Genomic DNA, 27,408 nt, shown 5'->3' on the forward strand with positions numbered 1-27,408 from the left:
TACACACCCAAATGTTCTAGATTAGTTCCAGATTATCCATATTCACCCATAACATCAGTGTCCCACTGTGTAGGAAATCTCTTCTTTCATGTCGCTCTATGTAGGTTTCTTTTACAACTCATAGGATGGTAGACTAGATTCTAAGGGGTTAAAGATATTTTCACTTTCTGATATATCTGTGATAATAATCATCATCCTAAATTTTAACTCAAATGTTATGTTTTATGACATAAATTCAGTGGGAATGCTGTCAAGTTTGTAGTTGTTTTCATTATTTTTGCCCCCCATGGCTATAGAAATGAAACAGAAAGGGCGGCCTTCCCTGTGTCCCCCCAATACTCAACCCATCACTGACTTCAAAAATATTTTCAAAAAGTCCAATGTAGATGGCGTCTTACTGCTGTTCTGCTTCATGCCATTGTTCAGTACACGGTATAGATTTGTTGCTGTCAGCAAATCAGAATCTAGGGTTGAGCAGTAACATGTCCTGCACTAAAATCTATAGTATATATTGGGGGGGAGGTGTAGACTATTGAAGAGATAACCTGATACGCTGGAACTTGCTGTGCTTGGCAAGTGTTTTCTTTAAAGCCATGATTGAGGTAATGATTGATGAAAGAGGGGGTGGGTGCAGAAAGAAGACAGGCATGGGTAAGTAATCAATAGCACAGGACTGTCTACGTGCAGTAATGTTCTGCCAGTGTTGTGTTTAAAGGGAAAGTGCAGTGACATCTGTGGCACTTCCTGTCAGTCCAGCATTCATGGTTAGGTACGGTAGAGCCGCCCACATCTGCAGCAACAGATCACAATAATAATCATCAACTGCTTGCTGATAACAGGTAAAAATAAATCTGCTGCTACATAGTTCATGTGGCTTTAAAGCTGGCCATACACTATATGAAAAACGTTGGAACTCATTTTCAAAAAATGAACACTTGGCCATGAGAGCAGATGATCATCCCATCATGTAATGATCAATAAATCATTCAATTGACATACATGAATCTTTTTTTTTTGTTTTTGTCTTTATTATTTTTTTTCACATATGCCTAGTGCAAAGAATTTAGATGAGAACCAAATTAACCTTTTAACCGTTTTCTAGCTTGAAACACCCCCCCCCCCCCAGAACTAATGGGTTTTAAAAGGAGTTTTTTAGCTGTAAACAGGCTGTAACTGATAAATCCTAAAAATGATTAAAATGCTGCTATTTGGTGTTTATCAGCATTTTTTTTTAAAATATTTTTGCTTAAAAAAAAAAGCTAAAAGACGCTACAGCTAAAAAACGCAAAAAAACGCTGAAAAACAATACTGCAAAAAACGCAGCAAAACTCACTTCAAAACTGCAGCTTTCTACAGCTAACGCTACTGGTGTTTTTATAGCGTCCTGTGTGCATGAGGCATTACTGTAAGAGCATCAACCTCTCATGTAAGAAAGCTAAATTCTGAAAATGTCACTATTATGCTAATTTCTGTCTGCGCAAAACCAACTTGATCTTATCTTAATGATGCATTATAATTTATAAAAAAGATTCTTTGTTTTTCTGGCTGTGTTGGAATGTCGAAAGAGAGGAAAAGTGCTTTCCTCACATAGCCAACCAGGGAAGTTACTAGGAAGAAGACTCCTAAAAAAGAGCATTCTAGAAGAGCAAGGAATTAGTACAAGCCGCTAGCAATAATCGCATATAAAGTGTGGCAGGCTGGTTGCACCCATGTTGATCAACTTGGATGCACTCAGCCTGCACATTCAATTTATTTGAATCTGCTGAACCAGCTGAGATTTAAACCGTCTATGGTCAGACTAACTTCTGTATGACTCTCTTCTCTGGATAGACTGGAATGTCTATCTGTAGCTTTCCTTTTCTCTCCCCTATCATTATGTCACAGTGTGTGACTGTTAATAGGAAGAATCATTGCTACCTTTGCTGAAGGGGTCCTCATGTTACTCAAAAACATAAAATTTACATTTACTAGTAACCAAAAATGAGGAAGGCTAAATAGCCATTCTCATAGGTAATACAGATTTTTAAGGGTGTGGGATTGTCATGTATAGTGAGCAAACAACCACATACTGTGTAAAATCATTTGATATTTTAATCGTAGAAAAATCAATTAAAAACGTGTAGATAAACTACAATATACAATGCAAATTAGCAGCTCAACAAGTTGTACAGAAGTGTGACAAGCTAATACATAAATTGGAGCTCCGATACGTTTCGCAGAACATAGGATAATTTCCACTCTGCTTCTTCAAGGCCCCTCAATATTTATATTTTGCCACTGAAAAAAGTTTTTTTTTGGGTAATGCTAGAGTGATGGTGAGATCCATATAGGGTGGGAATTGTTGGAGTGAAGGCTAGCAGTATATGGGGGTAGTGACCAACATGATTACAGGTCTGAGAATAGTGGTAAAAAACTGGCACTAAATAGTAAAAGAAAATTGCACATGCCACACTGAACGCACAGTCACCCCAGCTATCCCAAGCTATAAGATCACTATGGGAGGCTAGAAATGGCCAAGTGACATCTCAGCTAGCAAAGGCTGCAGATAATGTAGGAATTTTAAGGAAAGTGAGTCCTTCACTAAACACTGCATTTAATGAGCCGTTCCGCTTTATACATCTTCTCTGCTGTGGCCCTTTGGAGCATTCAAAATCCATGAGGAATGTGCACTACGTGTCACAATTTTGGGTTTGCATGTACAGGACCTTACATGTAGCGCTACCCCCAAAGGAGCCACTTGATAGATTGGAGTCTTGTTATTCTGCCTCGACTCTGAGAACAACCTCAGAGCCCCATTGACACACCAGGTTAAGCAAATACATACTGCACTGCTACTAGAGCACAAATATAGATACCCAACAGGAGCTTTTTGTTACCACTTGCCTGTTGTTTACCTAGGCAATGGCAAGTGTTGAAAATGTGTCCATGACAGTTAAAAAACAAAAAAAAAAACAATATTTCTGATGCTATACACTGTAGGACATATATCCCAATTTTGATTAGCATCATAATAACTGGGTGTGCAGCTTTCCTCTCCTTGTTCAAAAAAGGGGTTAAAGTACAGTATGACTCTACTTCTATAGTTATCCTTTTGCCAATTAGCATCTTCCCCACTAACTCCTGACCTCCTAACCTCCCTCTCTTGCACTAGGTGTGTATATCTGTGGATTTCCTGAGCTGCCCGCAGAATTATTCTGGTGCCTCCAGACAAAATCTTCTCTCTTCTGGCTGTTTCTATGCAGCAAAACCTCATAGACTTCTACAAAGTCCTTTTCAAGTGAGACACAGCATGTGGCGAAGGGGGAAAAGGAAATGTATAAATTCAGTTATGCTTTAAAGCTGATCTCCAGGGAGAACATAATCCCCTTTTTCCATCCCATTCTCCCAGTATCAAATCTGTCCAAAAGGTCTTCTTTCTTTTGGTTTGTAGCTTGGGAGGTTCCAGTCTGCAGTGCCCACATTGCTTTCTGGTGACTTGAATTCTACCCATTTGTTGTTGGAAGACTCCATTAAAGGGTCCTTAAAGTGTCAGAAAACATGGAGACCAGCTTCCCATCACCAATTTCCACTACTGGAAGAAGATCATGTAACAGTGAGAGCAGGGTGCATTTTTCTAGGTTTTCGACTTATTAAAAAAAAAAAAATAGATTGTATAGTTGTAGGAGGGATGGGAACTTTTTTCTCCCTAAATTCCACTTTAAAGCTCAACACTAGAAAACCTTCAAAACCCCTCCCTTACAGTGGGATGCACCTGCCTTGCAAGAGTTAACTACTCGTTTAAGTCTAAAAGATGGAAAATCAATTTTACTTCCTCCACTCTCTTAGCAGAAAGTTTTCCCCTATGCTCCAGCAGTGGACTGTTCCTCAGCCTCCCAAAGTCCAATGCAGGATAGACATGTGTGGTTAGCTTCATTACGAATCGAAATTCTGACAAAGTTTTCGTCGTTTGGTGATTCAGATGTATTCGAATTTCCGAATCACAATAGTTACAAATTTCAATTAATCTGAAATAAATGATAATGAAACAAAGTATCCAAATTTGAAAATAAATTTGAATTCAAATTCAAAACTGTATTTGAATTCGGAATTAGTGATCGACCGATATCGTTTTTTTTTATTGCTGATACCGATAAGATGGTCATCGCATATCGGTATCGGCCGATATTGGCCGATATTTTCGTACATTAAAAATTTTTTATTTTGAAAGGTACTCTTGTGTAGGGATCTGGGGGTCTAAAATACCCCAAACCCCTGCTCTGCACTTAAAGTCATTCAAAACGCCAAGTTGGCTGTTTTAAATGCTGTAATTTTTTTGAATTTGGCGCCCGGAAGTGATGTCATGAGACCCGATCAGAGCCGAATGCGGCTTTGATAGGGTCTTCTCTTCGGCGGCCGTGCAAGCTGGTAGCCCAGGTCTCCTGGTGGGACGGGAGACCCGGGTGAGCCGTGGAAGGCGGCGGGAGGGGGGGGACTTCTCAGCCACATCGGTTGTCATTACAAGAAAGCCGACTGTCGCTTTGGACTCCGGTACCGGGGTGATGCCACTAGCTGCAGGCATCACTCCGGTACAAGCACTTTCCTGAAATATCGGCAATATCAGTAACCACAGGGGCCGATTCCGATATATCGGGGAAAATGCATATCAGCCCCGATATATCGGCTTTGCGATAATCGGTCAATCCCTAATTGAAATGGAAACATATTGCAATAAAAACAGTAAGGTATAAAAGTGAAATAAGATGAAGATTCCTATTTAGGCTGCATAACAGAATAAAATAAAATAGAATACACATGTGTTATAAATATTCATAAAAATACGTCAATACAACAACAAAAGAAAATGCACATAAAAAATATTGCTAAAGATTGGTGAATTCATTGTCAGATATATTGAACTAGTAAGATGCCCTTCACCAACCTTTAGCAATATTTTTAAAGTGTATTTTATTTTGTTTTTGGATTGATGTATTTTGTATGAATATTTATAACACATGTGTATACTTATATATTTAATTCACTCATTCAGGTGTGGTAATATACAGTACATTCCCTAAACAACCCTCCAAATTGACAAAACATATCAGGATTATTATACCACAGGTATCATCTCCAATAGATTATCCGTATGATTATTCAGAATCAAATGGTTCAATGCTTTTAATAACCTGAAATGTGTAACTTTGGGCCTGATTCATAGTACGGCGAATTGGCGTTTCGGCGTGATTTTGCGAAGCGGCGATTATTTAAGTCTGAAATTGGCATTCAAAGAACGGCGGGCGGAAAATAGCGCCTAGTGTGAGATTCATTAAGATGCAATATGGTCAGAGCGCGACTTAAAACCACGCCAGCTAAAAGCTCGACTAAAGTTTAGCCAAATTTTCCCCTGTACCCCCAAAAATCCCAAATCACTGTGGAAGGTGTGGAAGTCAATTTGGAGATGACTTGCGTTTAAAAAATCTCAAAAACTGACTTAGAAAGAGAGATATCTGCGAAAGTGTGGAAAGGTTAAACAGCTCCTCCAGCCGCGAGCTGCGAACTCGCGAATGTGCGCATGCGCAACGCCAAATTGGCTCAAAAAATTTCGCCAGCGCGATTTTGGGTCAATTTTTTTTTGAATACCGCTTGCAAATCCGCTGTCTCGCCCATAGAAAATGGCAAAAACCGGCGGAATTGGAAAAACATGCACACTTCCAACAAGGGATCCTTTAGTAAACACCATCACATTCCATACACCTTTCCTGCTAACTCCGAAATCATAGCAGTCAAATCTACAGTGTTTATATAGAACCTCCACATTCTCTGAAAAAACCCACAAAATATTACATTGGGGAATTGGTCGTCAGATAGAAAAAAAATAGATGTAAAACATATTTCAAAGAAAGATTATTAGCATTTCACACATATCAAGGAAATGTCACAATTTTGACAATATTTTATGTGTTTCCAAAGAATGTTTTTAGAAATATATTGCAAATACTACCTTTTCTTCCATATGGGTATGGCCAAGTGTTACCATTTTACTACACATTTACCTGAAGGTATATATATATATATCCCTTATACTTGGCTAATTAGCAAAGTATGCCCAACAAACAAATAGAGCTTTAGCTCACAATATTGCTACATATTGACTTTATGTGGCATCTTTTGTATTTTGTTCATGTCTTTAGATTAAAAGTTTGCTGATACACATGCCTTTTTCAAACATGAACAAAATTAATGATGTCAACATTTGGAGGATTGGAGATATCCAAGTGTTGCCCATACAGAGGGCACCTTCCGGATTCGAACTTACAAAGCTACAGCAGGAAGGCAGACTCCCTAATCATTGTGCTATTTCTCAGTGAGCGTTGGGTGTTTTCCTCATGCCGTCAAAATGCTCACATGGGAACAGGGGCCATTGAACTGAATAGGATTGGATTTTTTGCCTGTTTTGGGAGCTGATCCTTGAGCTGGACAAATCCCCCTCAAACGCCCCCAAACGGGCTACGTTCACATGTACGTGTTTGTGGTCTGTTTTTGGGGCTTTTGTAGGTGATTTCATATAACAATGCCTGCCCAAAAAATGCATGTCAAAACGCCTGTGAAAACGCCAGCCAAAATGCACATAAGAACGCCTGATATAATTGCCACGCCAAATTTAGGGATGTTCATGAGTGATGAGTCAGATTGTTGGCTTACATATCTGGTCAATTGTCACAATCTCACTTCCCAAATCCCAAAAGGTGTGTTTCAATTGTTTACCTAAATATATATTTCTCTCTCTCTCACGTAATTGTATATATATGTATGTATTCCTGTATCTAAACATTCTAAATAATGACTAGCAAACTTCAAGAGAGAATTTTTTCAATTCACATATACTATACACACCTACATACATTTCTATTCCTCATTTCTATTTCCCTTGTTTTGGCAACTGAGCATGCTCCAAAACACACAGGACACACACAGTTAATTTTTGGACTGGGCGTTACCATTCTGGGTGTGTTTGCTTGGATTATATATAGCTCACTCAGACATCAGGAAAGATTTGACCTACGAAGAGGTCCAATATATTTGTGTGTCACATGTTTTATGGGTAACATTTTTGGCCCTTTGTTATTTATGGAGGTGAGATTTGGCTGTGTTGTGTGTTGACTCTCTGTAAGTATTTATTGCTGTTAACATAATTCTGTCAATCTGCACATGCATCTGTTGATTATGGGCTCTTTGTCGATGTATATGGTCTAAATGTTGTACAAAGGTTGTTTTGGTTTGAAAAATACAAATGTAATAAACAGCATGTTTCCAATTTTTTTTTAAAATGTCTTCATGTGTCTAAATAAAGTTTTCTGGTGTCCACAAATGTATGTATTTGTATTTCTTTTTCTAAGTTAAATCTGCTTAATGGTTGTGTATGTTCACTATTCGCAAATTCGCGAATATACAAAACCGCGTTCTCACATTTATACATGAAACCGGAAACGAAACTTTTGGTGCGTGCACACGTTTCCGGAAATTGTCCAGGCCCTGTCGTAAGTGTGCATCATGGCTCCTGCACTGTTTACAGCCGAAATAGTGGCATTTGTGTGTAAGGTAAGGAGGGGGTGTGAATGTGCAGGGTGCGGGATGGGGGATGGTGGCTGGGTGGGTCGCTTATCTAGCGGGTGTGCAAGAAACTTTTGGTCTGCTGATCTGCGCATGCACTTTCTGCCTATTAGACGTGATCTAGAAGCTTCCTGTTATAGAAACTTCCTAGATGTGAACCTGTTCCCTATATATATATATATATATATATATATATATATATATATATATATATATATATGTATGTATATATATATATATGTGTATGTGTGTATATATATATATTATATGTATATATATATATATATATATATATATTATATGTATATATATATATATATATATATATATATTATATGTATATATATATATATATATATATATATATATATTATATGTATATATATATATATATATATATTATATGTATATATATATATATATATATATATATATATATATATATATATATATTATATGTATATATATATATATATATATATATATATTATATGTATATATATTATATGTATATATATTATATGTATATATATTATATGTATATATATTATATGTATATATATTATATGTATATATATTATATGTATATATATATATATATATATATTATATGTATATATATATTATATGTATATGTATATATATATATTATATGTATATATATATATATATTATATGTATATATATATATATATTATATGTATATATATATATATATTATATATATATATATATATATATATATATATATATATATATATATATATATATATATATATATATATATGTATGTATGTATGTATGTATGTGTATCTAAAAAATATATATTAGACAATATATATACTATGTATATATTATATACAATATATATACATTAGATACATTATAGAATATGTTATATACCATATATTAGTGTATATAATAGGGAACAGGTTCACATCTCTGAACTTTCTATATAGATATAGATAGGCATACCCTGCTTTAAGTACACTCACTTTATATACAATCGTGAGTAAGGACACAGCTTGTTCAGCTTGCCATGACACTGCTCACAAACCATAAGTGACAGGGATAACAAACTTAGGGAGCAACGACAGGGTACCCAGGACTACACCATATCCATTTTGTGGCTGGCCAGCTTGCCTAGGTAATCTATCATGTCATAGTCCTGGATCCCCTTAACATGCTCCCACATGGTTTGGGAGTAAGGCTATGTCAATGTGGCCAAAATTTACAATGGAGCTGGTGTATTTTCATGCATCGAGAAAAGAAAAAAGGGATTGCTTCACTTTAAGTACATTTTCAGTTTCCATACATGCCCTGGTCCCATTGTGTACTTAAAGTGGGCTATGCCTGTATATAGATAGATTTGATTCGTTTCAACTTTTACACAAAATGAAACCCAATTATCTGTGACAGATTGCTCTGACGCTTTGGAATCTGTCTAGATAAAGACAAATGTATTGACCCTTTTCATATATGCAAGATTAGAAACATTATATTCCCTAAATGCATAATGCCAAAAATTATTGCCTTACATACATCCATACACACTGCAAGCTCGGCCCCGTTTGTCTTGTCTGACACTCTTACCATCATAAGCTGGATCTGCACACAGCAGCTAATTGGTTCACCTGAGATGGAATCAGTGATCACAAAAATCTGGAATGGTCATGTCTTCAAAGGATTGCCTTGAACAAATCACCTCTAAAAGAAACACATGAGTGTATAATCACTTGTCTCAATGGATCACATTCCCAACACACCCATCTCACACTGCCATATGATAATGAATGGGGGTGTCCATTGCAAGTTAAATACACCCCCAGATCACATTGCTTTGTTAATTTACAGATATAACTGGAATCTGATGGCACTGCTGTGAACCACTATGCCATCAAATTCTGCTGGGGACCTTTAAAAAGGATTATGTGTGATTGTGTGGATAATTATGCCACCTTAAATTTGCATCTCCCACATACCATGTGCAACTCTTGCAGGAATTGTGAATCAAGGATAATTCAGCACAGCTTAATGAACAGACACATTGAGGAGTGTAGGAACACACCGTCAGATTACCCGATCACACTATGGGGTTTTAACTCCTCCATAATTTTGCCACTTTGGAAACCAAGTGCTTACTTTATGTATACTTTTTAGACGGAACTACAATTTCTAGTAGGGTGATATCATTGCATGAGATTTTCCCTCACTTCCTGTCTTAGTGTCACCAAGACAGGAAGTGAGGGGAATATCACTGTGGGGAAATAGCTTGCAATTGTTGCCTTATAATGTCCATAGTATATATAAAAGGAAAGAATTGCTGGCTATATCCCCACGGGAGATTCCCTCACTTCCTGTCCTGGTGACACCAAGACAGGAAGTGAAGGGAAATCTCCTGCAATGATATAACACTGTTACATGTTCTAGTTATGTAGCAAACTTAAGAATATACAAAGCAAACATCTTTTTTTTTCCATTTTGGCAAAATCATGGATTAATTAAAAAACTATCTTTGTTTGTCCCGTGGCTTGCAGGAAAAACATTTTGCCTTGATTCCACCATCAACACAGACAGGGGAAACCCTCCTGCGGAGCCATTGTGTTCTCCTGGTGCTGCCCCTGCCAGGAAAACACAGTGATTATTGCTAGTGGCTACAAGAGATGCTAGCGATAAGTGTGTGTAAAATCTGACAGACTGGTTGTACGTTGTCCTCCAGGTGATCGACCAATCAACTTGGGTACCTTCAGCCTGGCCATACACAGTTTAAATCTGCATCTCAAATGAAGCAATCCCATTTACATATAACACTCCATAAAGGAGAATTGAGGGGCTTATCAGGTCTGCGTTAAAAATTAACAGCCACACCCAATCAGACAGCTCGTGTTAAAAGGGACCTGAAAAGCAATCTGCATGGCTTGCTTTTCCAAGCATTGGCTAGTTTAGTGAGCCTGGACTAATAACAGTCACTGTAATGCTACCCATACTGCTGTCCTTTTAACATGGTGACAAAAGTTGATACCTATGCTACATGTGTGTAAAGTTACTTGCACCCTGCTAAATGGACAGCAATAAGGTTGTAAATACAGTGACTGCCTGTCCCCCCCTGATGGCGGCCCTGGGTGTGTCATGAAAGGCCAATTGAGAAAATGGCTATATCATGTAGAGGAAATCACCAGTGTGGGGCAACCTATGTCATGGAGGTCGATTTGGACATCGATGTATATGTATCACCAGAAATGGAATTCTTTGTTCTACAATATCTCAAAGACGACCTAGCATGTTATTTGAAGACTGTACTATTTTGGACATACTTGGACTCAAACATACACTGCTCTTTCCACAGCTCCTCCTCCTCTGGGGGTATGATAAAGTTTATACGCATCTTCACCAAAAGCACAAGATGATGTGTCGTCTCCGGATGAGGCTGCAGCGGAGATTTCAGTTCCTGCCTGATATAGTGGATCTGCAGCGGGCCTGGAGTGATGCCAAAAGGCGCTCACCCAGGCTCCTGCTAAAGGCTGTGGAGCAAATCTCCGGTAAGTAAAAATATACATTACATGTGACCAGATAGGTTACAATTTTTTGGGTAGGTGGACATGTGTTTAGCTATGCAACAACACTAATACCAACACCCCCCCCCCCTCCCTCTCGCTCCTACCTTTCCTACCTCCATCAAGTGTCTCTTCACAACCTTTAATACTACTATGTACATTCGTATTTTTTATGTTTCTTTTTTTTCTTCTGCTTCTAGCCAAAGCGGACGGACGGCACCCTCTTGTGCTTTTGGTGAAGAAGGGGAGGAGGAGGACGGCCACACTCCAATACGCAATCAGAGGCAGCGAGCCATTTGAGCAGCTGAAAATTGTGGATCGTAAGTAGAAAATAAAAATGTTAGAAATTTCTAATCTCTAATCACATTTTACAGAGCCCCCTTTACATCGGAGTCTCCAGACTTACTACACTGTAAGAGGGAAGTGTGAAGACTCTGATATAAGGAGAGTTTGGGAACCATTATTTGAGGGGGGAAGCTGGGGACTCTGGTGTAAAAGGGAACTCTGTGTTCCCCAAAGCTCCCCCATACATCTGAGCTTACAGAGACCCTCTTACACTTCCCTTCCTCAGTCCACCACAGTCAAGGGCACAACAAGTCCCACTGCAGAAGGCTACCTGCTTGGACTTGTAATCCTCTCTGTAGGGGAATGAGGAAATACTGCCTGCTATGCTAAGACTTGTAGTGCCCTCTGTTAGGGACTAAGGATTCCTCAGTCCTCAACATTCTAGGGCACTATAAGTCTCAGCATAGTGGGCTGTCATACCTCAGTCCCTCACAGCTCGGGTCAAAAGCAACACAGTTAAACATCTAAAGGACAACTCCAAACAAAACTACCAATAATGGACAGAGTCCATATGCTCTATAATGTCAAAGACCCGCTACCACTCACCTTCCACCTCTGGTGCTGTCATTGTGTAGGGCAAAGGGCTCCATCTACACCATGTTTGGCTTTCAGGTCAGATAGGCAGGACTTGCTCAGCTCCACTCTCTTCCTTGGCAATTGACTCTGGCGTCATTGTGGATCTTTCCTCCTCTAGAAAACACCCAGGGGCCCTCTCCTTGTCCCCCAGCCACCCAGGGCCTTCTTCTCTTCCTCCTCCACCAACCATTTTCAGACTCTTCCAACTTCCCTTGGGCAACTCAACCCCTTTGCATAGTGGACACAACAAATCTATGACCAGCCTGCAAAATATCAAGTCTGGGCCTGGTTACCTGTATGTTCCGGGTCCAGGGCGGAGCTCTCCTCCCAGAGCAACAAATGATGATAGCAGAGTGAGTTGACCGGCCAGTCACTTCCTACTGGTGCAGGTACACACCTACCGATTCCTCCACATCTTAGGATAACATGATCAGACGGCCAATCCCCAGGCAGAGAAGGAGGAGTAAGTGTCAGCGGACAACAGACACCTGGCAGACGCAGTGAAGGGACTGCAGCACACTGCTGCAACTTTTTGATCCGAGGATTGAAAGCAATCTTTTACTTGGGAGATTTCCCTGACTGCGCCCTTCGAAATGTTGGTGCTCCGCCACTGGCCGCAAGGCCCCTGTAGGTGCGAGGCCTTAGGCGCCCGCTTAATTTGCATGGTGCCCTCCTGTTTTAAAACATGGTCAATGCATCTCATTGGTGTAAGTGCACTTCTATGTTCTGAATTGTAGGGGCATTGAGTATGGTGCTAGCATGATGAGAGGTTACTGCCTATTTGTGTCCATAAATAATATATAATGTTTTTCTTTTATTTTAGAAACCAGTGATCAGGATGTTGCGGCTCAGCCTTCTCAGGCCCCCTGTAAGTAATGTGGATGTGCTGGTGTGTTGTGTATTAGGTCGAACTTGGAGGAATGATTGTTTGTTTTGTTTTCTTTTGTGGTTGATGTAACTTCAGCAAGAGAGGAGCCTCAGGCAGGGCCAAGTCGCCTGGATCCGGGCCAGGAACACATTGTTGCCCAAGAAGAGGCCAATTCGTCTGAACCGGATGAGGACCTGGGCTCTCCTCAAATGGGAAGTAAGTATTCTACATGTGTTTGTGTGTTCAATGTGTCCTGGGAAATCTAAGGGCTGTAATATCTATATTTTGCCATTGGGGTTATGTAGCAGCTGACATTGAGGATGTTAGTTGTGGAGGACTGGGGAAGAGGGGCTGCTGCTTACCCAGTCCAAAGTAACTACTACCTTCAATGTTTCCCAACTACTTTCTGTGTGCCTTTATCAAATAGCTTTGGTTAAAGGATTGTATTTGTGTCTTTGTGTTTCTAGGAGATACGACGCCATCCCCCCATGAAGGGACACCATCCCCCCATGTAGGGTCTCCCCCATCCTCCCCCACTCCAGGCTCCCCTGAACTAGTCTGTAAGTACCTAAAATTAGATTCTCACATGAATTGTGTGTGCTAGGATGATGTGTATCTAGGATAATCTAAGTTGGAGTCTAAGCAAGTGTAGTTTTGCTATATGTGACAGGAAGGTTGGTCATGAAACACTCTTGCTTAACCTTCATGTTTGCAAGGTGGTTTTGGGGAGCTTTACAGGACATGTTATCTTTTGTAAGTTATCTCAAGCCACCCTATTCTAAATTGGTGTTAGTTTCTCTACATTGGAAATGGTGTGCTTTGTACTTGTAAATTTTTTGTGGACATTGTAATTTAATCATGTCCTGATTTAGTCAACACTGAAAATGTGTGTTTGTCAATCTTTCATAAATACTCTTCCTCGGTAATGTACCACATTCCAGTTCACAATTTGTGTTCTTTTTGTGCAGTTTCTCCCGAGCCAGCCACGCCATCAACTTCGGGGGCCCAAAAAAAAACTGATGATGGTAAGTTGTGTGCTTTTCCAGTAATGTGTCTACTTAGTAAGTGGAGAAATGCTAACTGTGTATGTCCCCGCTCAGGCTTCAAGTTCCTCTAAAGGCAGCAGGTTCTTTATGTGAATGCATTCTATGCATTAGTATTCCAAGTGATAGGTGTGCATATTCCCCCTCAGACTTACTGGGACCATTTTTTACTGTCCACATTTTTGCACTAATACTTGTCTGGAACAGACTCCCCCTCCTCCTTAACTGAGGTGACAGCATGCCAATATTGCCTCCTGATGCTGTCACTCCTAATCATTGAGACCATCGGAAGGGAGGGGGGCAAGGCTGGCTCACAGTTAGGTGCCTGAACAGGCACAGGGTGCTTGGCTTCATCTCATGTGCCTCCATAGCAAGCTGCCTGCTGTGGGGTCAACCAACAGGAGGGAGGTGCCTAGAGGTGTGTACAGGGGCCATGTAAAAAGGAGGATTGTTATTTATCTTGTCCCCAAAAACCTAGAGAGTGTAAGTCTAACCTGATTAGTTTTCCACAGCCCTCCCAAAATATGTTTCCAACACTTAGAACAGGCAGGGCTGAGGCACCAAAAACATCCGAAAAACACAATCAGCACAAAAGCAGGGAGTACGTATCCTTAACGCTACAAGCTTCACCCAGTAGAATGACGCTTGCACTGTACAAATCTGCATCACCACCATATCAAAGTCTAAATAAAACTTTCAGGGAAATGTGGAGGGGTAATGAGTGGGTGTTAGAGCGTTTTCATGACTGCCTAACCTACAGTTAGCGTGAGTCCATTTGTTGATAAACTTTTTCTTCTCTCTTAACACAGCTGGGATGGCGGAAAGGAGATCAGGGGAGCAGACACATCTGCTCCGTCCACAACTGGCCCTCCGAATTCCAAAGGGTAAGTCTCTACTATGTGTCAGGTTCAATCTATAGACAGTAAGAGGGAGAGAGAACGCTACACAAACTCCAATGGTGATAGAGATAAATGTGTGCACATGTATCGTGTTGACCAATTGAACCCAAAACACCTTACATTCTTCTAAATGATTGCTTGTGTTGACATGAAGAAAAGCCTTTTACTTAGCTTTGGTGGAACTGCTACTAACATTCCAAGCCATCTTATGTAACCTTTTGAACAATTTGCTGTGAAAGTTTGAGTTTAAGGTTTACACCAGCAATTTAACATATTTGCTTCAGAGTGTTGATAAAAGCCAAACAATAGACTCCTAAGCATATTTGTTGAGGCACATTAATTACAATCGTTGTTTGGATCATTTTGCATAAAACTAATTGTCATGTCTTTTTCTACCCAGGACACACGCACCTCACCTATGAGGTCCTTTTGGAATACGTAACATGGTGCATAGACCGAATCTTAGTTTTGGAAGAAACTTATGGGGCCGATCCAGCCCCTCAGGAGCCATTTGTCAGGAATGTGTCCCCCTTAAAAAGATTATAGTTTTTATTTTTTAATTTGTTTGGTTAATTTTACAATGTTTTTTAACTGTCACATTTCGACATTCTAAAAAAAAATATAACAAAAAAATTTAAAAATTCAAAACCCTTTTTTTTGGGACCAAAAAAAAAAAAAAAATAAAAAAACCCTCGTTTTTGGGAAACAAAAAAATTAAAAAATTAAAAACCCTTTTTTTTGGGACCAAAAAAAAAAAAAAATTAAAAAAACCCTCGTTTTTGGGAAACAAAAAAAATATAAAAATTTAAAAAAAACCCTTTTTTTGGGCACCAAAAACAAAAAAAAATAAAAAAAAAGCCTTGTTTTTGGCAACCAAAAAAAATATAAAAATTTAAAAAAAACCCTTTTTTTGGGACCCCAAAAAAAATAAAAAAACAAAAAAAGCCTTGTTTTTGGCAACCAAAAAAAATATAAAAATTTAAAAAAAACCCTTTTTTTGGGACCCAAAAATAAATAAAAAAACAAAAAAAGCCTTGTTTTTGGCAACCAAAAAAAATATAAAAATTTAAAAAAAACCCTTTTTTTGGGCACCAAAAAAAAAACAAAAAACAAAAAAAGCCTTGTTTTTGGCAACCAAAAAAAAAATGTTTACAAAAAAGCCTTGTTGTTTTTATGGCAACCGACAAAACCACAAATGTTTACAAAAAAGCCTTGTTGTTTTTATGGCAACCGACAAAACCACAAATGTTTACAAAAAAGCCTTGTTGTTTTTATGGCAACCGACAAAACCACAAATGTTTACAAAAAAGCCTTGTTGTTTTTATGGCAACCGACAAAACCACAAATGTTTACAAAAAAGCCTTGTTGTTTTTATGGCAACCGACAAAACCACAAATGTTTACAAAAAAGCCTTGTTGTTTTTATGGCAACCGACAAAACCACAAATGTTTACAAAAAAGACTTGTTGTTTTTATGGTAACAAACTAAACCAAAAATGTTTACAAAAAAGCCTTGTTGTTTTTGGTAACAAACTAAACCAAAAATGTTTACAAAAAAGCCTTGTTGTTTTTGGTAACAAACTAAACCAAAAATGTTTACAAAAAAGCCTTGTTGTTTTTGGTAACAAACTAAACCAAAAATGTTTACAAAAAAGCCTTGTTGTTTTTGGTAACAAACTAAACCAAAAATGTTTACAAAAAAGACTTGTTGTTTTTGGTAACAAACTAAACCAAAAATGTTTACAAAAAAGACTTGTTGTTTTTGGTAACAAACTAAACCAAAAATGTTTACAAAAAAGACTTGTTGTTTTTGGTAACAAACTAAACCAAAAATGTTTACAAAAAAGACTTGTTGTTTTTGGTAACAAACTAAACCACAAATGTTTACAAAAAAGACTTGTTGTTTTTGGTAACAAACTAAACCACAAATGTTTACAAAAAAGCCTTGTTGTTTTTGGTAACAAACTAAACCAAAAATGTTTACAAAAAAGCCTTGTTGTTTTTATGGCAACCGACAAAACCAAAAATGTTTACAAAAAAGCCTTGTTGTTTTTATGGCAACCGACAAAACCACAAATGTTTACAAAAAAGCCTTGTTGTTTTTATGGCAACCGACAAAACCACAAATGTTTACAAAAAAGCCTTGTTGTTTTTATGGCAACCGACAAAACCACAAATGTTTACAAAAAAGCCTTGTTGTTTTTATGGCAACCGACAAAACCACAAATGTTTACAAAAACGCCTTGTTGTTTTTATGGCAACCGACAAAACCACAAATGTTTACAAAAAAGCCTTGTTGTTTTTATGGCAACCGACAAAACCACAAATGTTTACAAAAAAGCCTTGTTGTTTTTATGGCAACCGACAAAACCACAAATGTTTACAAAAAAGACTTGTTGTTTTTGGTAACAAACTAAACCACAAATGTTTACAAAAAAGCCTTGTTGTTTTTGGTAACAAACTAAACCAAAAATGTTTACAAAAAAGCCTTGTTGTTTTTGGTAACAAACTAAACCAAAAATGTTTACAAAAAAGCCTTGTTGTTTTTGGTAACAAACTAAACCAAAAATGTTTACAAAAAAGCCTTGTTGTTTTTGGTAACAAACTAAACCAAAAATGTTTACAAAAAAGACTTGTTGTTTTTGGTAACAAACTAAACCACAAATGTTTACAAAAAAGCCTTGTTGTTTTTGGTAACAAACTAAACCAAAAATGTTTACAAAAAAGACTTATTGTTTTTGGTAACAAACTAAACCACAAATGTTTACAAAAAAGACTTGTTGTTTTTGGTAACAAACTAAACCACAAATGTTTACAAAAAAGCCTTGTTGTTTTTGGTAACAAACTAAACCAAAAATGTTTACAAAAAAGCCTTGTTGTTTTTATGGCAACCGACAAAACCACAAATGTTTACAAAAAAGCCTTGTTGTTTTTATGGCAACCGACAAAACCACAAATGTTTACAAAAAAGCCTTGTTGTTTTTATGGCAACCGACAAAACCACAAATGTTTACAAAAAAGCCTTGTTGTTTTTATGGCAACCGACAAAACCACAAATGTTTACAAAAAAGCCTTGTTGTTTTTATGGCAACCGACAAAACCACAAATGTTTACAAAAAAGCCTTGTTGTTTTTATGGCAACCGACAAAACCACAAATGTTTACAAAAAAGCCTTGTTGTTTTTATGGCAACCGACAAAACCACAAATGTTTACAAAAAAGACTTGTTGTTTTTGGTAACAAACTAAACCACAAATGTTTACAAAAAAGCCTTGTTGTTTTTGGTAACAAACTAAACCAAAAATGTTTACAAAAAGCCTTGTTGTTTTTGGTAACAAACTAAACCAAAAATGTTTACAAAAAAGACTTGTTGTTTTTGGTAACAAACTAAACCAAAAATGTTTACAAAAAAGCCTTGTTGTTTTTGGTAACAAACTAAACCAAAAATGTTTACAAAAAAGACTTGTTGTTTTTGGTAACAAACTAAACCACAAATGTTTACATAAAAGCCTTGTTGTTTTTGGTAACAAACTAAACCAAAAATGTTTACAAAAAAGACTTGTTGTTTTTGGTAACAAACTAAACCAAAAATGTTTACAAAAAAGACTTGTTGTTTTTGGTAACAAACTAAACCACAAATGTTTACAAAAAAGACTTGTTGTTTTTGGTAACAAACTAAACCACAAATGTTTACAAAAAAGCCTTGTTGTTTTTGGTAACAAACTAAACCAAAAATGTTTACAAAAAAGCCTTGTTGTTTTTGGTAACAAACTAAACCAAAAATGTTTACAAAAAAGACTTGTTGTTTTTGGTAACAAACTAAACCAAAAATGTTTACAAAAAAGCCTTGTTGTTTTTGGTAACAAACTAAACCAAAAATGTTTACAAAAAAGACTTGTTGTTTTTGGTAACAAACTAAACCAAAAATGTTTACAAAAAAGACTTGTTTTAGTGAAAACCTCAAAAAAAATTATAAAACACATAAAATATGTTTATCTAAATAAAATTAAAGTATGTTGCTCTTTGCAACACAAATGTTACATTGGCAATTTAGTTCATTCTATTATATATTGTAATATATTTTTTGTACGCTACAGTTGGTAGACACCCACATGTGTTATTAAAACATTTATTTTATTACCCAAGTTTTCTTTTTGGTGTACACATCGAATGTCTTTTGTGTTGTATTTGTTTAGTCGAGTGGTGTGGTCTGTAATTGTTAGTATGTTGGCTTTGGTTTATGTTAGCCTTGAGACTTGTTTTGAAGCTACATTTGAAGGGAGACCTTTTCTTGGGTCGTTATGTGAACATTGAGTTATCTAAATTTACATGAAATCATATGTTTGGAGATCGAGAAGCACGTGTGTATAAATGCCTACATTAACCAGGGCCATTACTTGGCCACCAACACTCCTAAAAAACCAAAGAGCAAACCCAAACTAATCATTTTGCATAAAATTTTATTTCATCCCCAAAAAAAGCACTATAATAAATCATATTGTGCCACCCTCAAATTAAAAAAAAAATGGCCCCACAAATTGGCCAATGTAACAATCATTAACAAAACTAAACCAAAAAAAATAAATAAAAAGAAATTAAGTTGGTGGTGGTGGTGGTGACTGAAGCAGTGTGGTGAGCAATGGAAAGGTTCCTGCCATCAAATGGTGGGCCAATAGTCCCATCTGCTCTGGGGTTAGCCTTAGAGTTCTGGTAAAGTGGCCCATTAGGATCAGATCTTGTGTCTGAGGCTGCTGCTGATGCAGGGTGTTGAACCCTGGAAATGTCCCAGACTGAAGATCTTGTGCCAATAGTCCCATCTGCTCTGTGCTCAGCCTAAGAATTTGGGTAACGTGTGCCATTACCATGAGATGGGATCGTTGCTGCTCCAAGGCTATTTGATGCTGCTGGTGGTGCAAGGGTTGTGAAGATGTGTGGGGAGTGGTGGTTGATTGGTTGTTGTGGTCCACGGTGCGGGGGCAAACGACATGTCGCATTGGTGACAAAAAAGAAGAACGGCCTGGGGAGGAGTGAAGTGATAAAGGTGTGGAGGGAATGTAGTCAGGTGGAAGGGGTACTGTGGAACCAGTGCGCATTGAGGTTGTGCAGGAGGATTGCTCATTGAGGGGTGTGGGAGTCCGAACGGAGTGTGAAGTGCTAGGAGTGGCTACAGGAGGAATTGTCCCATCCCCAGCTGCCTGACAAGTGGCCAACACTGGCATTACCCTCCCACTACCACAACCTGCAGTGGCAGGTGAGTGAGATGTTTGGGAGGGCTCTGCCAATGGGGCATCTTCAGATCCAAACAGGCATTGGCGTGTGGCCAGCACCTGAGTGTCAACACTTTGCCGATCCCGTTGATGCTGGTCTGCTAAACTTACCAAGCTGTTACGCATATCCTGTTGAACCTGTAACATATCCTGGTGAACCTGTACCATTGTTGCTACAGATTCCTGTATGAGCCCGAGCAGACGTACTGCCTCAGTAGATTGCTGAGTACGCCTCCTTAACTCATTTTGGACCTGATACTCATCAAGCAGCCTCTCGGCTACATCCAGCATAGATGGACGAAGTTGGGTAGGTGACAATCCCTCTGCATCTAAGGCTACCTGAAAGCAGAAGAAATAGACCAAATCATTATCAAACATCATGACTAAATATTTCAGATTAGTTTGACAACTTAACACCCCAAGCAGAACGTTGAAAAGTTTGATGTGCTTCTAATGAGTACTTGTTCATTGTAAGATTATCCAAGCTAGCAACACTTCTGATAATGGGTACATATTATATTGGTAGGACTAATATGACAAAGGCAAAAAAGATTCAACATGAAGGTGTTCCCAATTAACCCTGGTGTGGTAGGTTGTTTATGCTTTTGGTAAATCTGTTACTACACCAATGACTTTATACATCTACGTATGTTGTCTAAAATCTTGCCATCAATCGGCTAGAGGACAACCCAACCAAACGATACCCATGAATTTGGACCTGGAAAATCAAAGACGGGCCGGACTTTAAAGATCCTGGATGTTTTTGGAACATTAGTGGCACACCAAATTATAACATAATTCCCTGATGTTCAAGATAGAACTCTTGTTGTGCTGGTGCATCGTCAGAATGTCATAGCACTAATTTAACACACACAATGTAAGCCACATCTAGTCCAAAATCAATGCTACCATTGAAATGTTACATGTGCACCTTGTTCCCTTATATCACATACCACAGCACTGGATGCAGAATCGTCGCCAGCTCCTGATCCAACTCCAGCTGCAACGTCAAGAGGGGCCTGATGTTCTTTTAAAAACAAAAAAAAAAAAAACATGTTTAGTACATAACCTTAGTCAGTAATGATTATGGCCAGATTGCCCTCCTAGCTTCATGAATGAAGCATTGAGGCCAAACATTCAAAAGTGCTTTCCTGGGCTCATAGGACACTTGCTAAACCCTCCCAAAGGTTAAGAAGGCTTGGTCTGCCTACTAATGACGGCACCCATTAATGCTGTCAACTGTGTTTTGCAGGGTAAACATCTAAAAGGCAACACTCTTTCATAAGAAAAAACATGTGTGTTAATGGGGTTAATAAGATTCCAAAAAACATTATTTGACTAGACATACCAACACCTTCCTCCAGGCCTAGCTGCACTGGGTGTGTTCCCTGCTGCGGATCTTCTGTAAAGGACATAGCAATATGAGCTATCTTGGAAAAAAAAAAAACATCTACATTGTTTGGCACAGTATGATATTGGACCTACCAGGAGGAGGGTCAGCACTGATGTCAACACCTGTGAGTCCGTCTGGTTCGCCAAGCTGCATGGGCTGTGGAGGGGCTGAGATCCGTGCTACAGATGAACAAATTGCAGGTTGGGGAAAACAAAAAAAGGACAATTGGAAGGGCAAGTATCAAATTCTATTAATGTCACACATAGGATAGTAGTTAATCTTTTCCAAACAACTCACGCAATTGACATCCAAGATAATATCCTACCTCGGTGCAAAGCATCCGAATCTAAGTCCTCTCTGGTAAAGATGGTATCAGGTCCTATGATGTTCAAGAAAGGTAATTGATAATCCCAGAGAGAACTTCGTGCACGTTCATCCAGCCGACCTTGTCGGTCATAAAGACCCTCCGCAGCCCATGCAATTAGCTTCTTCCGAACGGACCCACAGATGTCGTTGACCTTCTTCCGCACACTGTCACGGTGGCGAGGTGCTTCACCCAGTGCATTTACAGCATCCCGGATTTCATCCCACAATCTGTTCTTCTCTGTTACTGAGTAAGACGCGGCCCTGGTCCCATGTATCGCCTGATATCTGGCCATATAGGCGTGGACCAGGGCACAGCACTGATTGTGGTTGAAACGGGGAAGCCGGGATAATGTGGACAAGCTGACTCTGGTGGACGGACCCGCTCCAGGACTACTGTCAGAAGAGCCAGCTTGTCCACTTGGTGTGTTACCACCTCCCCCGGCTTCCTCCTCCGGGATGGGGATGGTGGACTCCCTCATGGATACAGCTGGAGCCTCCCTCACACCAGAGCCAGACGATCTGCCCACCCTGCCCCCCCTGCCCCCCCTGCCCCCCCTGGCCACCCTGGCCACCCTGGCCACCCTGGCCACCCTGCCCCTTCTCATCCTTCCAGTGGGTGGGGCCATGGGAGCACGAGGTGGGCAGAGAATCTGGCTGTCCAGCAGCAGCAAAGAGCCCCAAACTCCTAAATCTGAAATGACAAAAGAGAAAACAGAAAAAACAGGATTTGCAGATTGCTCTTCATATACAGTATAATTAGTGAACAGTTACAGAACACACTTACCTAATGGCACAAACAGACTTGGTGGTGGTGGTGGTGGTAGTAGTGGGCAAAGAGCAGAAGAGGCTGCAAAGAAAAGGAAAAAAAAAACACATAAGAGATCGCATATGGGTACAAATCACACGAGGCCCTCCAAACACTTACCTAATGGCACAAACACGGTGGTGGTGGTGGTGGCAAAAAAAGCAGAAGAGGTTGCAAAGAAATGGAACAAAAAAACACATAAGAAAACGCATATGGGTACAAATCACACAAGGCCCTCCAAACACTTACCTAATGGCACAAACACAGTGGTGGTGGTGGTGGTGGTGGCAAAGAGCAGAAGAGGCTGCAAAGAAATGGAACAAAAAAACACATAAGAAAACGCATATGGGTACAAATCACACAAGGCCCTCCAAACACTTACCTAATGGCACAAACACAGTGGTGGTGGTGGTGGTGGTGGCAAAGAGCAGAAGAGGCTGCAAAGAAATGGAAAAAAAAAACACATAAGAGATCGCATATGGGTACAAATCACACGAGGCCCTCCAAACACTTACCTAATGGCACAAACACGGTGGTGGTGGTGGTGGCAAAAAAAGCAGAAGAGGTTGCAAAGAAATGGAACAAAAAAACACATAAGAAAACGCATATGGGTACAAATCACACAAGGCCCTCCAAACACTTACCTAATGGCACAAACACAGTGGTGGTGGTGGTGGTGGTGGTGGTGGCAAAGAGCAGAAGAGGCTGCAAAGAAATGGAAAAAAAAAACACATAAGAAATCGCATATGGGTACAAATCACACGAGGCCCTCCAAACACTTACCTAATGGCACAAACACAGTGGTGGTGGTGGTGGTGGTGGCAAAGAGCAGAAGAGGCTGCAAAGAAATGGAACAAAAAAACACATAAGAAAACGCATATGGGTACAAATCACACAAGGCCCTCCAAACACTTACCTAATGGCACAAACACAGTGGTGGTGGTGGTGGTGGTGGCAAAGAGCAGAAGAGGCTGCAAAGAAATGGAACAAAAAAACACATAAGAAAACGCATATGGGTACAAATCACACAAGGCCCTCCAAACACTTACCTAATGGCACAAACACAGTGGTGGTGGTGGTGGTGGTGGCAAAGAGCAGAAGAGGCTGCAAAGAAATGGAAAAAAAAAACACATAAGAAATCGCATATGGGTACAAATCACACGAGGCCCTCCAAACACTTACCTAATGGCACAAACACAGTGGTGGTGGTGGTGGCAAAAAAAGCAGAAGAGGTTGCAAAGAAATGGAACAAAAAAACACATAAGAAAACGCATATGGGTACAAATCACACAAGGCCCTCCAAACACTTACCTAATGGCACAAACAGACTTGGTGGAGGGGGGGTGGTGTAATCCTTTATAGGCAAAAGGAGGCTGCAAACATTAAACATACATGAAAAATCGCATGACCTACATACGTGCACATAATAAATTCCAGTTATCAGGAAAGCAAAAATGGTGTCTTTGGAAGCTGGGAAGGTAAGGGGGCAGGTTTAGATGCCAAATCTAGACTGCACACCTTTAACAAACATGAGAAAACACATGTCCAAACCACATGCACATGGGGCCAACTGCCAATGATTAAAAGACACTTGAGGGGTTCCCAAGCTATTGTGGGTTGGAGGGGATTCACCATAGACAACTTAAGCACACCCAAGATAAGTACAAATTCTCTCCTTCCTTTTTTTTGGGAGAGAGAGATACAATTGTCTTACCTCCAGATAATGTAGGTTGTGGGTCACAGGGTCTTGCTAGCACATAAGAAACATCGATCTATAACATCCAGCAGCCATATTGGCCATGTGCTCCTTTTATAGCTGGCTCACAGGTGTGATAATTAGCGGCCGTTTCTATATATATCTGCGCATTCGCGAATTTGCGCGTTCAAAATGGAGGACGATATCCCAGACGCATTAGATGGTGCAATGCTGGCATTTATCGGTGCCTTGTTTGAGGAGGCCCTGGCACAGGAGGCAGCAGAAGGTGGGGAAGCTGCAGCAGCAGCAGCAGCACCTCCAGCAGCAGCACCTCCAGTCCGTGTGCCCTTACCTCGCCAGCCACGCATTTTTGCTCCAAGGATCTATTTGGACAAGCTGCGGGATTCTGATGTCAGGAGGAAGTTCCGGCTCGAGCGAGGAACTATTCTACACCTCTACCAGCTCATAGCAGAGAAAATTGACCCGGACACACAGCGCGGCCATGCGGTGCCCGGCATGGCCAGATTGCTGGCCACTTTGTATATTTTAGGGCGTGGCAGCTTCCAAGCCACTTCGGGAAGTATCATGGGCATTAGCCAGCCCACAGTTTCAAGGGTGTTCATGTTGGTCATTAATGCCATAGTGGATATAGTGCCCAATTTTATCCACTGGCCACAGAATGAAAATGAGTGGAATGAAGTCAAGTTGGGTTTCTACCGGCGGGCACACATGCCGCAAATCCTAGGGGCAATCGATGGCACCCACATAGCCATTAGGCCCCCAAGGAGCCACGAAAGTGAATACCGGAACCGCAAGCAGTACCACTCCGTGAACGTCCAATTAGTGTGTGACGCCAAACAGCGCATCATGAGTGTCAACACTGGTCACCCAGGGTCGTGCCATGATTCCAGTATGTTAAGAACAAGTACTCTGTACGAGGTGTTTGAAAGTGGACAAATGCCCGAAGGGTGGCTTATTGGTAAAGTATTTTGTCTTAACAACATAAACTGTAAGATTACATAGACATAGGAATAAGCTACATCGGTGTACACCCTGATTTAAGCAAAGCCTACCTAAAATGGATGTGTTAGGAGTTGTCAGGCTGTTCACACACAACCAGATCAGCAGCTTAGCAGCTCACAAAAGAAAGATTTGCAAAGTTGTCTTTGAGTCCAATGAAGGTGGTTAACCAATGTGTAAATTGTGTCCTCTAGCCACCCAAAGAAAACCTACAAATGATTCCAATGGTATTGCCATATCCCCAAAGTACTTTGCATAAGTGAGTCAATATTGGTTTCCTCACTCTAGTTGCAGATATATTCCAGAAGTAAGACCTAGGCTAATGTAATAGGAACAAAATAGGGGCCAAGTTGGAACTTGCAAGAGAAACCCACCACTTTGTGTGTCCTTTTTCCCATTTGTATTAGTGATTTAGGCAGTTAGACAGAGTTGAGATGTTTCATATGATTTTTTGCAAACAGACGAGCAGGTTGTTTAGTAAAATGCCTAATTGTCTCCCATTTTGAGGAGTCATCTAAAGTCACATGATATGAATAACTAATGTATATTTTTCTTATTTTTCAGGGGATGCTGGTTACCCGCAGCTGACGTGGCTGATGGCTCCAATCAGGTACCCCCAGGGCCCAGCAGAGAGGAATTACAACAGGGCCTTGCGGAGAAGCCGGAGTATCATTGAGTTGACCATAGGTCTTCTCAAGTCCCGGTTTCTCTGCTTGGCCCGGCCTGGGGGTGAACTCCTGTACTCTCCTACAAAGGCTTCCAAGATCATCCTGGCGTGCTGCGTGTTGCACAACATGTGCGTTGCCCGGGATGATTCTTGGGAGCTGACGGAGGAGAGGGAGCCAGAGGTCCGTCAGCCGGCGGCCCCCAGGCGGCGGAGCACCGCTGCCGGTATGGCCACCCGGAATACCCTGGTTGCTAGCCACTTTACATGTAAGTACTGTAACCGGTCAAGATAGGGCATGTGTATTAATTAGCTAGTTAGCAGAGGTGCCACTCACAGGGAGACAGAGGGTGATTATCATCTGCCAATGACACTTGCCATTGTAGATAAAGTGTAGTCAACATTGGTAAAATTGTGTTACTTGAGCAAAAACATGCACCTCTAACCATAAACATGTTGGTATTGTGAATAGTGTAAAGGGCTGAGAAGAGCTGGCAGGTGTTTATTTGTGTCTATGCCACCTGTGTAGTTATTAATAACATGAACGGCTGCTTGGTATCTTATGGTGTTGTAATTTTCCAGAACATCAACATCTTGGAATCATGGCACGTACCATGGGAAGCCTGTGGTGATGGGCTGTCTGGCGTCACAGGTGTGTATTCAAATGTTTACATTAATGATTTCTGGTTTGTGTAAGTTGGCATAAAATGTGTTATTTCACTCGTGATGTCGAAATTAAATGAAGTTCAGAATGAAGCAAACAGGCATTAAGATGTGATTTTCATAATGAAATGTCTTATCCTTTGTTTTATTTTTCCAGGAGTGGTACTGCTTGCGGGTGTAGGTGGTAGAAACCCACCTTGATGGACTCCACTCATTTTCTTTTGTGGTCAGTGGATATTTGGTAAGGCACATGGCCAATGACCAACATGAACACCCTGGAACTTCGAAAGTGGCTTGGAAGCTGCCCAGCAACCTTGCCATGCCTGTCCCCTATGAGCTGGTAGAGGTGCAGAATGGATTCTGAACTCTGCCGGAAGTTGTGGAAGACATCAGAATCCCGTAGCCATGGAGCAAAGATCGTGGTCTGGCGCTGTAAAGGCACACGGACTGGAGAGTGACAATATTCTTTTGCTGCATCCCTCCTTCTGCTGTCATTCTCAAATAAATAAATACATTAGAATTGAACATGTGTTTTTTTGTTTTGTGTGGGTGCCTACAGACAAAAGGGCCATCCACACTGTAAGATTTAGAGAAGACTTTATCCTTCAGATTGACATTTTCTATGTAGTGCAAGGGCCTGCCTGATTGCATCCAAATTGAA

The sequence above is a fragment of the Pelophylax lessonae genome (assembly GCF_965119305.1).
Source record: "Pelophylax lessonae genome assembly, chromosome: 3".
NCBI classification, from domain to species: Eukaryota; Metazoa; Chordata; class Amphibia; order Anura; family Ranidae; genus Pelophylax; species Pelophylax lessonae.